This window comes from Rhincodon typus, chromosome 1 (genome assembly GCF_021869965.1).
Source record: "Rhincodon typus isolate 14 chromosome 1, sRhiTyp1.1, whole genome shotgun sequence".
NCBI classification, from domain to species: Eukaryota; Metazoa; Chordata; class Chondrichthyes; order Orectolobiformes; family Rhincodontidae; genus Rhincodon; species Rhincodon typus.
This window is the reverse complement of record NC_063332.1, coordinates 97,326,981-97,343,881: the sequence shown is the minus strand read 5'-3', so window position 1 is coordinate 97,343,881 and position 16,901 is coordinate 97,326,981.

The window sequence follows — 16,901 nt, the reverse complement described above, 5'->3', positions numbered from 1 at the left end:
TCATTTGATGTTAGGAAGGGCTGAGGAGATGAATTTGTCTCCTCTCCTCACTGATCCCATCAATAAATTGCAACACCAATAGAAGAGCATTCTCAATTAGTTCCAGAAATTCTGTCCTGAAGTGAAGATGGAACTTCACAGAGGAGAAAGAAATTGACAACTTGAAATCTATGCTACTATCAACACCACTAGGGATCAACAAAGCCGCAGACAAACTATAACAAACACGTGACTGTGGAAAACCAGCAACTATTGCAGTTTGCAGAAGACACAACAATGCCCCTTCTTCCTCAGGCTGCTCAGGAAATTTGGCATGTCCATAATGTCCCTCACCAACTTCTACAGATGCACCATTGAAAGCATACTGTCCTGGTGCATAACAGCCTAGAATTGCAACTGCTCTGCCCAGGACCGTAAGAAACTACAGAAGGTCGTATGCACAGCCCAGGCCATCACATAAACCAACCTTTCATCCATGGCCTCTATTTATATGGCTCTCTGCCTCCGAAAGGCGGCCAACATCATCAAAGACCCATTGCACCCTGGTAATGATCTCCTATAACCTCTTCCGTCACGCAGAAGATACAGAAACCTGAACACACCCACAAGCAGGTTCAGGAACAGCTTCTCTCCAGCTGTTATCAGACTGTTGAATGGACTCTAGCCTCAAATAATGTAACCTGCAATGTAAACAGTATGCCTCTAAGACTTTTTGATCTGTCCATCCTTTGCTTGCTGTGATCTGCCTGTACCACTTGTAAACAAAGCTTTTCACTGTATTTCAGTACACGTGACGATAAATCAATAAATCAATCAATTAAGTGCAATGAACAGGCACAATTTTAAATGTCCTGAAAGACAGTGTGGCAGAGGCTAAAGAGGAGTCTGTGGTAGTTGAATTACAATGTGACACTCACAAAGCTTTGAAAGTTCTATGGACGGCAAGGGCATCACAGTAGCTGAGGAGTCGTTGATTATGTAGTTAGAAAAGGATCTTCAGTCAGGCATTAAGGAGGTAACAGAGTTTCGAAAAAGATATTGAAGATATTAAAGGTTCAAGCATGTGGATAGTTCCTCGCCTCTATAACAAACATCAGCTGTATGCAAAGAAAGCTAATAACAAGAGCAAAGAGCCTTTCTAAGAGGTGGACAAGTGCATTTATGTGCACACAAGACAATTGTTGTGGAAAGCTGCCATCGTGCTCTACCAATATGGTTGACTTCCAGGAAGACAATAAGGGAGCACATACATCCTCCAAAAGAGTTAAAAAACACTTGGAGATTGATGACTTTGGGAAGAAGCTGCCAAATGAAAGAACCATCTATTAGTTGTCAAGCAGCACTGTTAATCCTCAGAGAGGACTTCACACATGGTAATGGTACAAATAAAAGAAAGTGAACATATTGAAGTATAGGACTGTTCAAATATTACATTGCACCTAAATAGATTACAAGAACATCAAACGGAAGTGTTGGCTGCAGACCGACTGTGAAGATATGCTAAGTTAGCTGTGTTCCCTATTACCTTATCTTTATTTATTCTGTTCAGAAATGCCATTATATACCTCTGGACATTTTTTTCCCACCACCAAATTACTGATGTTACTAATTAAAAGAACACTTAACAAGCACTGCCCACCAGGGACAGTGCAACAATAACAACAAACATATGGGAGGGAACAAAATGAAAATGGATTTGGAGGGATTGTTCCCTAATTTTGAGGCTTTCAGAGTGAAAACACCTGATGCAGATATTGAACTTTCAAGTGAGTTTGCAGAACAGCATAATGTGTAGAAACCCCGGTGCAGAAGTTTGTTCCATTTTTGATAATGGTGCGATCCTGCTTTCTCCTGGAGACTGTGTGTGATCGCATTGATTGTAGCAGAATAGCCTTACATTGAAGCAAGTGTGGAAGCAAAGCCGCTGCCTATGTAAAGAAAAATTATTTTTGTAAGAGTAACAGGGAAGCCCTAATTTCCTTGCCTCCAGAATTTTTCTCAGCACATTAATTGTTCTTCTTTTCCTTTAGAAGATTAATTCCCAGAAATGGCAATGAATTGCTTCAGTGCAGCTGCAGTGGATGCAAGAGCTGCAAAGTTTTTCATAAGATTCAAAAGTGTTTCATATTTTTAAGGTAATGCTTTAACATTTCCTCAATCTACAACTCACAAAATGACATGAACGAAGATTTGAGTTCATTGTCTGCTTTCTGCAAGAGATTATGATTCTCTTAGTCTGGAGAGTTCTCTCTTAAATAGGTTTTTCCTTGATTGGTCTTCATTGTTACTGACCAATACATGCAATCAATATAATTGTTAGAGCGCACGATTGTTGTGAAAAGCTCCCACCAATATGGTTGACTTCCAGGGAAACAATAAGGAGCACATACAACGTCCAGAAGAGCTAAAAACACTTGCAAATTGATGGCTTTGGCAAGACACTTCGGAAAAGGGGAAGGAGTCGTCACTGGGGATGTAGCTTATAAGGTTAATAATTACAGGATTCTGAAAATTGCTTCTGAGCATGTGCAGAAGGAGCCATGTCATGATGATGTTGAATTAGTTGAGACTAAGAGATGATGGAAGAAGGTAGTTGCAATGCCCTATCTTGCCTATATATAGTTTATAGACAATTAATTTGTGTTCAGTCCTCATTTGTATAGAGCTCCAAGACATTTTGAGTGATATTTCTACAGTGATCCTATTAAAAAGTGTAAGATTCAAGGAAGATTAACATAAAACTGGTGGGAGGATACTTCCACTGATAGGAGAAAAGAACAAGGGGGCCACAATCTCAAAATAAGGAGTCTCCTATATAAAACAGAGGTGAGAAGAGACTTTTTTACTCGCACCAGAGACATTTAGAGGTTGAAATTCTCTTCCTGAACAGCAGTGGAAGCTAGGTCAGATAGATTTTTGATCTACAAAGGAGTCAAATCTTATGGGGGCAGGGAAATGAAGTGAAAGCAAAATTCAGATAAGCCATGATAGTTTTGAAGACCAGAGCAAGTTTGCGGGGTCACATGCCCTACTTTTGATTATATTTCTTATGTCGTTATGTTTCTTACCCCATCTAATGAGTTCTAGGGTGATCCCTTCAAATAAAAACTGAAGAAGTTGGAAATGGTCGACAAGTCTGGTAGAATCTGCTAAGAGGTACTACATTAACTTTTCAGGTCACAATTTTACATTGCAAAGGAAAGCAGAGGCTTACATAGGATAAATGGCACAGAAACAGGCCATTCAGCCCAATCACTTAATGTGGGTGTTTATGTTCCACTTGAGCCTCCTCCTATCATTTCTCAGTTAAATCTACCATCATAATAATCAATTCATAAGATCATAAGACCAAATTACTTATGCAAATTGTGAACAACAACATTTCTTGCCCTGATCGTTATGAAAAAACGTTCTTATATTCCGACACTGAATAACTAGTATCTATTCCCACACTCTGCTTTGGGTCTTTTCAGAACTGGGAAGTGTTACAAATATATTAGACATTCAGTTTTGATATTTTCTCACCCTTCCCCACTTCATTTGTTTAAAAGCTATTGCCATTCCAACTTTTTCCACTTCTGATACAAAGTCAGTAGCATTGTGCTAATTTTTTTTATCAGAGGCTGAAGGTCCATTGTTAGGGCAGACAGCAGAAGCCATCTCCTTTCTGGTAGGCAGCTGGACCCTGCAGCAGCATTTTAATCACCTGGTATCCAATTAAGGGTGGCAGCCAAACTTGAAGAGCAGCCAAGCCGATCAAATGGCCAGCAGCTCAGCAGCATTAAGACTGCTACTGATAGCAGTGGCCATTGCTGAGACACCGTCAGTAGATAGCGGGCATCTCAATGTAGAACAGAGAGAGTATTGTTAAGGCTATGGTCCTTTGGGCATCAGAGCAGGCACTATTGTCAAGGGCATATCTGCGGCCTATGGAGTGCACATTAAAGAGGGACCCAGCAGTAATTGGCTGGGAGACTGCCGGGGGTTATTTGGCGCTCTTGCCATAGGGCAGAGGATGCTCTTAACAAGAGAAAAATTTGCATAGGAAGGGAATTTGCTGCAAACTGGACCATTAACTGTCTCAAGCACAGTTGATGTTCCCATTTGTCACAGCAATATGTCACAGCAAGAGAAACACATTGAGCTTCCATCTCCATGTCTTCACCAGCATTGCCAGTCATCCCTTCCCAACCACCTCAATGTACCAGGAAAATTGAAACAGTTTAATTGAACCAGTCTGTTCCTCTTTGTACTTTTCCAGCATTTTCTGCTTTTATGTCAGCATCTACTGCATTTTGCTTAAGAATTATGACCTTCCAAATGGGTTGATGAGTTTGAAAGGCTTGGAACTTTCACCCTAACAACTACTCACCAGACTTCAAATGAGCTGGATATTTCTGTTTCACCATAAAGCTGCCAGAAATGTAACTTGGTAGAGTGAGACTTCGACATAACCATGTATTTATCATTAAACCTTATGCATTTTCCAGTGTCAGTAATAGATATTGTTGGATAAGCTAATGACCACAGCGGAGAATATATAATTGCCATGTGAGAAAAGGATGGATGAAAACTGATAGTATATATAGACTATTTATTGTGGCCATGGCTTTTTTTCTTTCTTTTGTTCAAACATTCTTATTTAAGAATACATAAATGAGCAAAGACTGACAGAATGGATGCTCAATCCATTTTTTGCTACCATACACTTAATAATCTCACTAAAACAGTACAAGCAACAGAATATCCACCAGTGATCTTCAGGTTTGACAGTTTAAGATGCTTGCAGTACAACATACAATATCTTGTTTATACCTGAGGCAAATTTCAAAATGTGGTTAAACTTTCTTATAAAAACGTTTGTGCCAAATTCCTTTGACATGTCCAAAAATAGTTTGATGAATAGATTTCTTGCATGCTGCAACACAAACAAATGTTCAGTGAGATGTTTCTGTCATGACAGAATTTCACAGGATAAAGTTCAATAAATGCTTTGGGGCTAGGCCAGTGCTAAATGCATGTGAGTGAGATGAACAGTGTCTTATATATATAAAATCATATTTTTTAAGAGTTGGATTTCAAACTAGTGGTATATGGGTATTTACCTTTATGAAGGATTTGAGAAATCAATCTTTCCTGAACCATTACCTAATCTAGAATGTGTCCAAAAGCAGGGAACACCTGGAGCATTAATGGAAGATGATTTGTATTGTGCTGGGTTTACCACCAGGAGTGTAAACATAGATGATCATCAGCTTGATTTTATTTTAGGATATTAGATTTCTGCTTGGGATTGGAAATTTTTGAGCAGCTTTGGAAAAGACCTGACGAGGATCAGAAACACAACATAATTTCTATCCTAGAAAGAGTACAGAACAGATCAGGGTACAGGTTACATCAGTAGAAAGTTAGTTTGTGCAACTTCCAGACACGAGTGTTTGGTTACAAATCTGCAAATTATTAAAAGACTGAAAAAAGTGTACATTTTCAGTTTGGTGAGTGTTCATGGAGGAAAACACAGCAGTTCACAGGGAAGAAGTGGGAAGAATCGAGTGAATAGACGGTACTTGATTTTGCAGCATGTTATAACATCTAACAAACCGTGTTCTATATTTAGATAGCCCAAGCTTATTTATTTAATTTTGTGTAAAATCTGCTGTTTTGTCATTAAAGAAAATCTATAGCCTTGTACTTTTGAGTGAACAACCATCATGTCAAAATAATGAAAAGTCCTGGGATCTGATTTGTCCAGTAGTAACATCGACTGGAATCATATCATGGGATTTTTGTTCTTGGCATGCATACCCGGTGTAAGTATTTGTATAAATGCTGCAAAGTAGTTTTACTTCACCATCTTGTCTACTATCTTCTTTATGATCTGTACAGGCCCATTGGGTTCCTCAATTTGCTGTAATGTTTAGCTGGTCTTGCCTTTTTTTTAATGATGATGCTTATTTGTGCTGCTGAAGATAATCCTTTTTTGCCATGTCTTTAATTCTCAACCAAAAGACATAAGAAATGTTATACCTTTGATGAACATTGTCAAAAGAAAGGGAAATATTCACATCTAGTGAGTAGCAAGCTGTGCAGGAGAAAATCAGGTGAACCACACATAATGTTGGCACGTAGTAATATCAGGGGTTAATGGACAGATAAGAAACCTCCTTATAAACTTTAAGCACTCACAGATAAACACCATGAAGTACACCAATAAGCAACTTTTAGAATCATACATCAAAAACAATCCATTAGACCATAAGGGATTGGATGCCCCCTACTGGACTACCAAGAAGCTGACACATTAAAAAGCCTTAACAGACAGAAGGATGGTGGGAACTCAGAAGGTATTATTTCTAATACTATGGCACAGAAATTATGTTAATCATTATCTTTTAAAGTATTTGTCTGAAATTCCTTCCTCACCATAATTAGTAGACAAGTTATCATTTTAAACAATATCACAGAAACATCATATGTGAGTCCAAAGTGGCATTCTGCAAGAACAACACAGTGAGTCCGCTCTCCCATTAAAAATAACAGTGAAGTGAACTTCATATGAATGCAGTATGCATTCTTCCATTAATATTCCATGGCATAATTTCAGGAGGGATAAATTCTCAGTCTTAAACATATTTTCTCACTCTGTGACAAAAAAAGAAATCACAAGGCAAATCAGCTTGACCTGTTCAATGCATTGTCGTGTTGATGGATACAGAATTGTTTTGTCAGGAGAAAAGAAATAGGCTATTCTATTTTAAGCTACTCATATAGCTGCATTTCTTGATTTTAAACTGGCCCTATCACATCCTGACTCCCTATGATCCAAATTGTACCTTTTCCAATCAGATTTAGGTCATTTGTAGTGATCTTGGGGATCAAACAAAACAACCCCAAATTGGTATTTTATTGCCACGTATATCATGTGCCCCTATGTGATCTTTTCTGCTATGGAAGGCAATTGAATAACTATTTGTTAATTTGATCATTTGCTAGGCTATAAACTTCAAAACTCTAATCTACTCAATAAATATGTGACCAAAAACAAAGACCTATTGTAAATAAATCAAGGATTTGAGCTTAACTCTCCTACCTAAAAATAGAAAAATAAAAGTTGTATGCTGAACTGGATAAAAGACCCTGAAGTTGTGTGATTATGTGATGCCAGCAATTGCATCTTGGATTATGTCGACCACTGGTCTACAGAATTGACCACACAATTGTCAGAGAATGTTATTTAACCCATTCAGAGCTGATAGGTGCCTGGGCATCTCAAGCCCCCATTAATCCACATAGACCAGAAGGTCCAATATATTCTATGAACTGGAGATGAGGGCGCAAGGACACTTCACGTCTCCTTCTCTTACAAAGACAATTTTCTGGACACATCTTCCCTCCTACCTTGACCAATGATATAATTCCTTATATGGAAAATAACTTCCCTTGACTTTGAAACTCTAGGCTGCTTCCCTGACCCAGACCCTATGGGTTCTTCAGAAAACCAGTTTATCTCAGCTGATTAGATGTATCATCCTCCAAACCTGCACTGTATCTCTTTGAGCTAAGGAAGGTGGGATTCTTAGCTTAGTCAGTCCCTCCCTTCAGTTCCTCCTTCTGAACGTCTCTGGCCTTGTTTGCAGCAGGCAGCAATTCTACCACAAATAGCCATTTCACAAAAATGGAAGCCAATGGAAACTCCAACATTTATCCAGCTCCTGACTGAGTTTATAGCAATACGTTTATAGCAGCATCTTGTTGTGGCCACAATGGAAGTGCGCAGGAATAGTAGAGCAATTTTAAACCAAATGGCACTGATTACTATCTTTAGCCTAGCAGTTTTGTTTTGGTGTTGAATGACCATAAACTCGCTCTGTCCCGCTCTCTCTCTCTCTCACTCTCTCTCTCTCTCTCTCTATCTCTCTCCATCTGGTATCTCTTTCTGATGCAGTACACAGTTTCAATATGATTTTTCATAAATACTGAGGTGAGCACATTTCAAATTTGTGTTCAAAGAGTTGACAAAATATTTTTGCACAGAGAACCTACAAAAATTTTTCTTCTTACGATGAATGGCTTGCGCCATCCCTGACTGGTCATAACTGAATAATACTGTCGTCTCATGCATGATAGATTAGTGCATTATATCAGGGGTTTAGAGTCTGGCACCTCAATTTAAATCAGGAACAGTGGATCCTTAATCTACACCAGGGAGTCTAGAGACGCAGTTGCAGTAGTGCCTTGGCGAATACAAAGTAAACTGATAAGGAATTTTCAATAGTACCCAATCTCAATCCCAAAGCCATATAACAATGACTAACTGACTAATGACATTAGAATTAAATGAGAAACGTTAACATTTCACTATCCTCTCTGATTAGAAATTGTGTTAATGGACTCAAATAACCAAACAGGTAGCCAAATAGCAATACTGATATGGGAAAGAAAAATAAACTGAAAGCTGGCCAACTCTGCTGAATTCTGCACAGCTTAGTTTTATATTTCCAATCTCTAAACCTACCCATTCCCTCACTTTAGGTCCTTGCTGTCACATTTATTATCTTCTCCAGACTGTTGAATGGATGGTCAGCCAACCCTTCTGTCATCTCCATGAAGGTAACACTGGGGCTCATTGTAAAACTATGTGCCTGAAAGGTAGACAGTTAAAAGTGACAATGTGACTCATTCACAATTGTCAATGTCTGATCTCATTATCTTCAGTCTTGACCTGCTTTGCCAAGCAGGCAGCATACACCCTTCCCTAGCTCTGTAGCTTAGGTTACCATGATGTCATTAGATCCTCAGCTGCTGCTTTAACTTAACTGAGCATTGAAGCCAGGTGATCTCACATGGAAGTGGACATTCAAGGTAAGACTTTCACTGCCTTTTGTGTGGCCCGGAGCTGTCCTCCAATCCAGCAAGGAAAGCTTAGACCACCGCACCCTATGCTCTTGCTCCATACCTTGAAGTCAGTTCCCAATACCTAGCTTGAGAATGACAGATGACCAGGGATTGAAGGGCAAATCTCTGAAAGGCAACTGCAATTCCAACCCACTGCTGCCCATCCGGTGATTAAAATTCTGTTACTTTCATTCATTTGCAAATCGATTCAAAACTGCGTCCACCAGAAATCCTTAAACATTGAAAATTTCATCCCCCTCCACCCTCCCCAAACTCTGGCCTAGCACCGCTGGCACCAATCTTCCTCCCCAGACCTGCTTTTATCAGGTCAATAAATATACCTCTGACATTCCCTGCTTTCCCATTTTCATTGGAATTGTTTCCCTTTTTCTCTCCATTTTTTTTTACCGCGCTTTCAGCAGATGAATGTTCTGAATTTGATCATTTGTTTATTATTGTCTGCATTTACTCTGTCACTTGCAACTGCATTGTTTTCCTTTATAAATCTTTTTCAAGCCTCGCACCCACCTCTCCAGTTCCCACCCAACTCTCCTGAATAGATAATCAGCAACGATATAAAAAAAATGTTAATACTTCCTGTGTCTGTGTGATCCATGTTAATAAAGTGATAAGATTGTAAAGACAAGTTTGAACTGAAGAAGATCTTCGGTCTTAAACCAAAGCAACTGTGGTATTTGTGGCTGTTTGAAGCTGGCTGTGGTACTTGACTATTATAAACTATGTTTCTGCAAGAAATGAAACCAGTCCGAACGGCCTTTCTCTGTCTCTTTGTGGAGACATCAAATCCTCCACCAATTGGCAAGCCAAACACTAGTACAATCGCTTAACTGAGCTCAGCTGCCAGTCAAACTATGATTCAAGCACACATTCTGAAGTGAATATTGAACCACTTATCTATATGAAAATCTATTTGGAAAGTGCAGATGTACATTTCCCTTTTCATGATCCGCCTGTGGTGTGGTAAATGATTGAGGCAGTCCTGTAAAAACCAGTTATGGTGTTGAATTACATTGAAATTTGAAATCCTACAAGAAAAGAATGTACTCTGCAGGCATTCGAAGCTAGCAGGCTGTGGTATTAGTGGCATGTTATTAAGCAAACCTGTTTTGATCGAAGGATCCTGCAGATTGCATACAAAAATTGTATACAATAGTATTTCTGTGCTTGTTGCCAATGACTAATGTAGACTAACTGTTTGCATCCACACATATGTTCTTGCTCTATTTTTTGTGTGAGGAAAGTTATAATTCAAATGCCATTGGTAACTTAATCGTCTAATCTATAAAACAATGTCCCAATCCAAGAAAGGAACTAAATACTTTGCAAGTAAAATTCATGCAACACTGACCTGACTGCATTAGACTAAACAGAGTGTGTTGCAATTACATAAAACTCCATTATAATGATCAATTTGAGACTGCTTTCTTTTGATTGTTATATCTGGTGATCACTAAATGCACATTCCTGCATTTCTTCGCACCAGAGAGCAGCACTAATGAAACCATGGAGCAGAACTGGTATTATGGTTTTTATTTGCAGAAGAACAATAGTGCAGTTGTAAAACCAGCAAACAATACAAATACATGTCATAAATGACTGGATTTCAGCAAATGCCTGTAATTCTCTCCCATTGTTTAGTTGATTCCAGGGAACAGAGAAACAGGATAACTGTTAAAATGCACGCATGTTGGTATCAGGAATTTTTAAAGAAAGCATCAGGAATTAGTTCTTTCCCCATTGGCACAATCGATAAGCATTTTTCCATTTCATGCTGTGTTGACATAGCAAATGTTTCTTCACCACATCTGATTTTATTTCATTTATAGGTCCTGAAATTATAAAACAAATCAGCAAATGTCGGCAGATCAAAGATTTGGATCTGGAGGTAGTTTATGCCTAATTTGTGTGCTTGTTATTTGCCAGCCATTGCACTCCTTTTATGTGAGATTCTGTGTTGCAAATTTGGGGTTACAAGCCTGGAAATTACACCGCATTCTGTGGCTTTCCCACATTCAGTTCAGTAAGGAATGGAAGAGCCCATGGAGAAGTGACATAGATCATGCGGAAAGTCTGATTTGATCAGTAATGTTGACTGGTCACTCTAAAGCAAATGAGTTCAACTGTGCTACATGAACAGACTTGTAGTTAGATAATGCAGTTGAAGATGGAAGTACTTCAATGTTTAATCATCCATTCTACAAACTGATCTCAAATCCTTAAGTCAAAAACATATAAATATTTTGTTTGGATATGAGCATATAACAGTTCCAACATGATTCTGTTTAACACAATAACTGCATTCTTTATAAACCTAGTAAATTCACAATGAAACTTCATGGCCAGAAATATAATTTACTGGTATGTGCCATTTCATTAATGTTTGATGTAATGTAATGAATGCTTTGGTATACACTGCCTGAAATGATAGTGGAAGGAAATTCAACATTACCCTTCAAAAGGGAATTAGATACATATTTGAAAAAGGAGAACAAAATTGCAGTGCATTGGAAATGAGAAGAGGAGTGGGACGAAATGGATAGCTCTATCAAAGAGCAGATATTGGTAAGGTAGGCTGAATTGATTTCTTACATAGAGTCATAGAGTCATAGAGTTATACAGCATGGAAACAGACTCTTACAGGGTGGCATGGTGGTGAAGTGGTTAGTACTGCTGCTTCACAGCTCCAGAGACCTGGGTCTGATCCAACTCTTGGGCAACTAACTGTGTAGAGATTGCACATTCTCCACTTGTCTCTGGGTGCTCTGGTTTCCTTCCAAAGATATACAAGTTAGGTGGATTGGGCATGCTAAATTACCCATAGTGTCCAGGGATTTGTAGGAAATGCAGGGATAGGGTGGAATGCTCTCCAGAGACTTGGCATAGACTTTCTGGGCCAAATGGCCCCTTTTCACACTATAGGGATAAAATAAAACCCATCCACACCAACCAGATATCCTAAACTGACCTAATCCCATTTTTTAGCATTTGGCCCATATCCATCTAAACCCTTCCTATTCATATACCCATCCAGATGCCTTTTAAATGTTGTAATTGTACTAGCCTCCAACACCACCTGTGGCAGCTCACTCCATACACACACCACCCTCTGTGTGAAAAAGTTGTCCCTCAGTTTCCTTTTAAATCTTTCCCCTCTCGCTTTAAACCAAAGTCTTATAGTTTTGGACTCCCCTACCCTGAGGAAAAGACCTGGGCTATTCACCCTTTCAATGGCCCTCATGATTTTTTAAACTCTATGAGGTCACCCTTCAGCCTCTGACGCTCCAGGGAGAAAAGCCCCAGTCTATTCAGCCTCTCCCTATAACTCAAACCCTCCAACCCTGGCAACATCCTTGTAAATCCTTTCCGAACCTTTCCAGTTTAACAGCATCTTTCCTATAGCAGGGAATTGAACATAGTTGTATCATTCTATGATTCTAGGAAAACACTTAAATAAGTGAGGTAAATAGAAACACACTAAAGGACTCAGACAACTTAATAACATAAGTATGTATGTTGGGGGGAACAGAGAATAATTCTGTCCTGGATCAATTTTTTTTACTTTTGTAGTATGTGCTGAACCAGTGAATAATTCCATCAGTAGACCTGCATGATGGAAATTGAAGGCTTATTTCACAACATGACTTTACCTGCACTGATATTGAATTTTATTTACTGGATCTCACAGGGAAATTGGAAACCTTTGATCAATTATAATCTGTTGATGAAAGAATCCTATATTAGCTTATCTCTCTCGATGGCAAGTATGACATTGAGCCATACAGACAAGGAGCGTCCTTGGTTTGATTCCCAGAACACATTATGTGAACTAAACTCAGGTATCATGAATGAAGATCAACACAACTGACTTCTGTACTGTAGGGAAAGTGAATCATGGACCACAATTCCAACTGTTAGTCATTGTCAAGCAATTGTGTATCATTCAAAGGTAAAGACAGGATTGGATTTGATTAGGATACAGCAAAGACCGCAGGTCGCGGAAGTCAGAGTCGATAAAATGTGGAGCTGGGAGTGCACAGCAGGTCAGACAGCATCTGAGGAGCAGGAATGTTGATGATTTGGTTTGGGACTCTTCACCAGATACCAACTCTCTGACACACCTCCTCCTACCGTCCCCTCGATTATGACCCCCAAACCTTGATCACCAAATCATCACTTCCCAGACCATCAATAGCTCCACCACGTCAGGCGGTCTCCCGTCCACGGCTTCCAATCTGAAAGTTCTCCAACTCTGCACCATCTGTTTCTGTCTCCTATCCAAAATCCACAAATCTGACAGCCCCGGTCAACCCATTGTCTCTGCCTGCTCCTGCTCTACTGAACTCATCTCTGTAAGTGTCCTGGTGAAGGGCCCTGACCCAAAATGCCGACTTTCCTGCTCCTCAGATGCTGTCTGACCAGCTGTATTCCTCCAGCTCCACATTTTATCGACTGGGATTTGATTGGTTTGAACATGAAGCAAGGTAGGGTGGAATAGATTGCTGCCATCCATTGTTTAGGTCAACATGTGAAATTAAGCCACCGTGTGGGAACCACAGGGGCTGGCCGATGGCTATGAATTATATTAGAGCAAGAGTTTGTGTTCCAGAAGAGCTAGTGGGTGAGGGGGGGTGGGTGGAGGAGTGGGGAGGGGATTGGTAAGCAGGTGCGGTTGTGGGAATCTAACCATGACAGTGTCAAACCTGCTATCAAGGGATGCTGTGGTTGTCTGGTGAATGGGCCCCTACCTTGCAAAAGCAGAATGATAACTCTCTGAAACTTCCTCCACCCTTCTCCTGGACCAAGAACCAATCAGCAAACATCAGACAATTGTTTCCAGAACAGTCACTAATCTCATCTCCTCTGGTGATCTTCCCTCCACTGCTTCCTGCTTTATAGTTCCTGAACCCCTTAAACCCTTCCCAGGATCCATAAAAGTGCCTGTCATTCCTACCTGTTCCTATCCACTGAACAGTTTGTGTTCTAATTTAGGTTGTGTGTTTTTTCCTCCATTGTCCTGTTTCCTTCCATCTACTTAAACAATGACTTACCAAAAACTCATCTTTGATTCCTGCACACTGAATGTATGGGAAGAATACAAAATAATTAAACGTTGCTACTTTATTTGGTGTAAATTAATGCGAACTCTGGCCCGCCACATGCCACACCTGGCTAGCTTGTAGTATCCCAAACTCCAGTGGAAATTTATAGCTGCCTTAGCATTACCTGAAATTCAATGAATGAATAAATGAATGAATGAATGAATGAATGATTTTATTGTCAAGTGTGTCTTACAATGAAACAATAAAATAAAATGCAATGAAAAGCCACCAAGATTCTGGTGCCATTTTGAATAGTTTAAAAATAATTTTTAAAAAAACATATAGCTTAAAGAGAGTCCATAACCCTTCTGCTGCCGCTTCACCACTGCCAGTGCCAGACCTAACCAACATCAAAGTCACCGGCTCTCAAGAGCCATCTTTTGCTACTGGGCCTACCTCGCTGATGTCATCTCCGCCAATGTTGCAGCCAATACCAGGTCTCATGCTTGCCATTCCATCAGTCACTTCCTTGTCGCTGTTTGCCAGAGCACTGCTCTGGAGTCATCAACCACCTCACCATCATCTGTCAGGGTCTTGAAGCAAAAACTAAAAAGAAGTAAAAAGCTAGAAAGAAAAAAGCAGATAGAGTGGACGAGCCCTGGGCACCAGGAGCCCAGATGCTGCTTACACCGCGGACGCCATCTTGAGTGTGGTTAAGTGGAATTAGTCAATATTATCACGCTCATGCAATATGGACTGACAGGTTTATGGAAAATGGACAGCATGTGTAAAAAAAAGATGTCCTGTGTTTGAAACAAGGGTGTTGAGAGGTCAACTAACCTTTTCTTTTCTCTCAATATGCATAGAATTGTACAGTGCCCTGTAAAGTTGCCTTCTTGTCGAGAAAAGACATTAAAATACACATGTCTTTTGGGATAATTCGTTGACAAGGCATTAAAAGGCAACAGACTTTTTGACTTCAGAGTGGAATTCCAAAAAATGGGTATGAGAAGAATCCCATTTGATCGCAAAAGTAAGTAAATAGATGAAACTCGAACACTATTGTACATCAATTACGTAGGAGTCAGAAATCATTTGTAAGGAAAGTGAAAGCTGATGTTTTGGTCACCTGATAGAAATCTGGTTTCTAATCCAAGACATTTAGTAAGACACACAAACATATAAATTGCTGCAGAAAACCAGCAGATCTGGCAGCATCTGTGGAGAGAAAACAGAGCTAATGCTTTGAGTCCGGTGACATTGTTGGAGAAGCAGACAAAAAAAAGAGGAAGAGTTCCAGATCCATGAAGGATCAAGGCCTCGCCTATAATCCATCAAGAAAAATCTGCAACTGCAAGTCCATTTTCATTGACCTCCAATCTCTTTCTTTCAGTGAACACAGAGGGGAATCCCAAGCCTGCCATGTTTCAGTGCTTCATTTCAAAACAAGCAATGTGACAGCAAATTGTTGGTCATTTAAAATAAAAATGCATGTTAACTTTTCTTGTGTGTGTGTGTGTGTGTGTGTGTGTGAGTGCATGCTGTTGTGAATACAGTTCAGGTGTTGAGTAATAATCATTTATACTTCTTAAGTTAAAAAGGAAAATCGGTCATTGCATGTTCTTAGCAGTCACAATGATCAGAGGTTAGAATACTTTGACTGTTAAAACATATTTGTCTTTGGTCAATAAAGAGATGGAAGAAAGGGAGAATCATCTTGCCATCTCTCCCCTGAGCATAGCAATATGACACATGGGAACCAGGGGAACTATCAATGCTTTGCTACAGCAAGATTTATGAACATTTTTCCATGGTTGAAGTGTTTTCTTTAAGTTACTGAGGTCAGAAAGGTTATAAGCACATATTGAATAGCACACAACAGCTTATATTATAAAATCATCAAATAGGAAGTTTAGATCAATATATGGTACTTTAAATTAAATACTGCAAGCATGGGAAATGATAAAAATGCATGTTGACTAGAATTTTTTGCCCAATTTATAAATATTGTAGATTTATGATACAAGAATAAAAACAAGAATAAATTTGGGGATATCTGTGCAATCTATAATAATACAGCACCTCAGAAGTGTTAGGAGCAATGCATTTAAATAAAACAGGTTTGAACAAATAATTTCTTTATATAACATAACTAGACCTCTGGAGGATATTAAAAAAAACTCATTTTGCCTAAACCAATTAGAAAGTATCACTTTATGGGATGGCTTGCAAAAAGTGCTTAGCTTTTCATAATATTTTGGATTTCCCTAGGATGGGGGATTTCAAGACCAGGGAGCATATTTTTAAGGTGAGAGGAGAGAGATTTAAAAATAAATGAGGGGCAAATTTTTACACAGAATGTGGTTCATGTGTGGAATGAACTTCTTGAGGAAGTGGTGGATGTGGGCACAGTTACAATGTTTAAAAGGCAGTCAGATAAGTACATGAATAGGAAAGGTTTGAAGGGATATGGGCCAGGAGCAGGCAGGTGGGTCTAATTTAGTTTGCGATTATGTTCAGCATGGACTGTTTGGACCGAAGGGTCTGTTTCCATGCTGTATGACTTTATGAGTATGACTCTATGTATGATATTAATTCTACCACTAAACTTCCAGTCACAAAAGAAAAGCTTATCATAATTTAGCCAGCCTGTACAAACCATTTGCATTAAATAAGTATTGATAATAATTATGTTAATCATGTTGGTTTGTGCTCTGATGTCCACTGTACACATGAACGTGTGAGAAAAGTGAATTGTTTGGCGCCCATCGGTATAAAGTGTGATCTATGTTAACGATACAGTATTCATTTTACTGTGCTGCCATGCTAGTGTCACCAGCTCTCAGTGAGCAGCAGCAGTTGGCAACTACATAATGATCAATTTGCTATGGTCAAACCTATAAAGACCCAGAGATAACAAGGTGTAGAGCTGGATGAACACAGCAG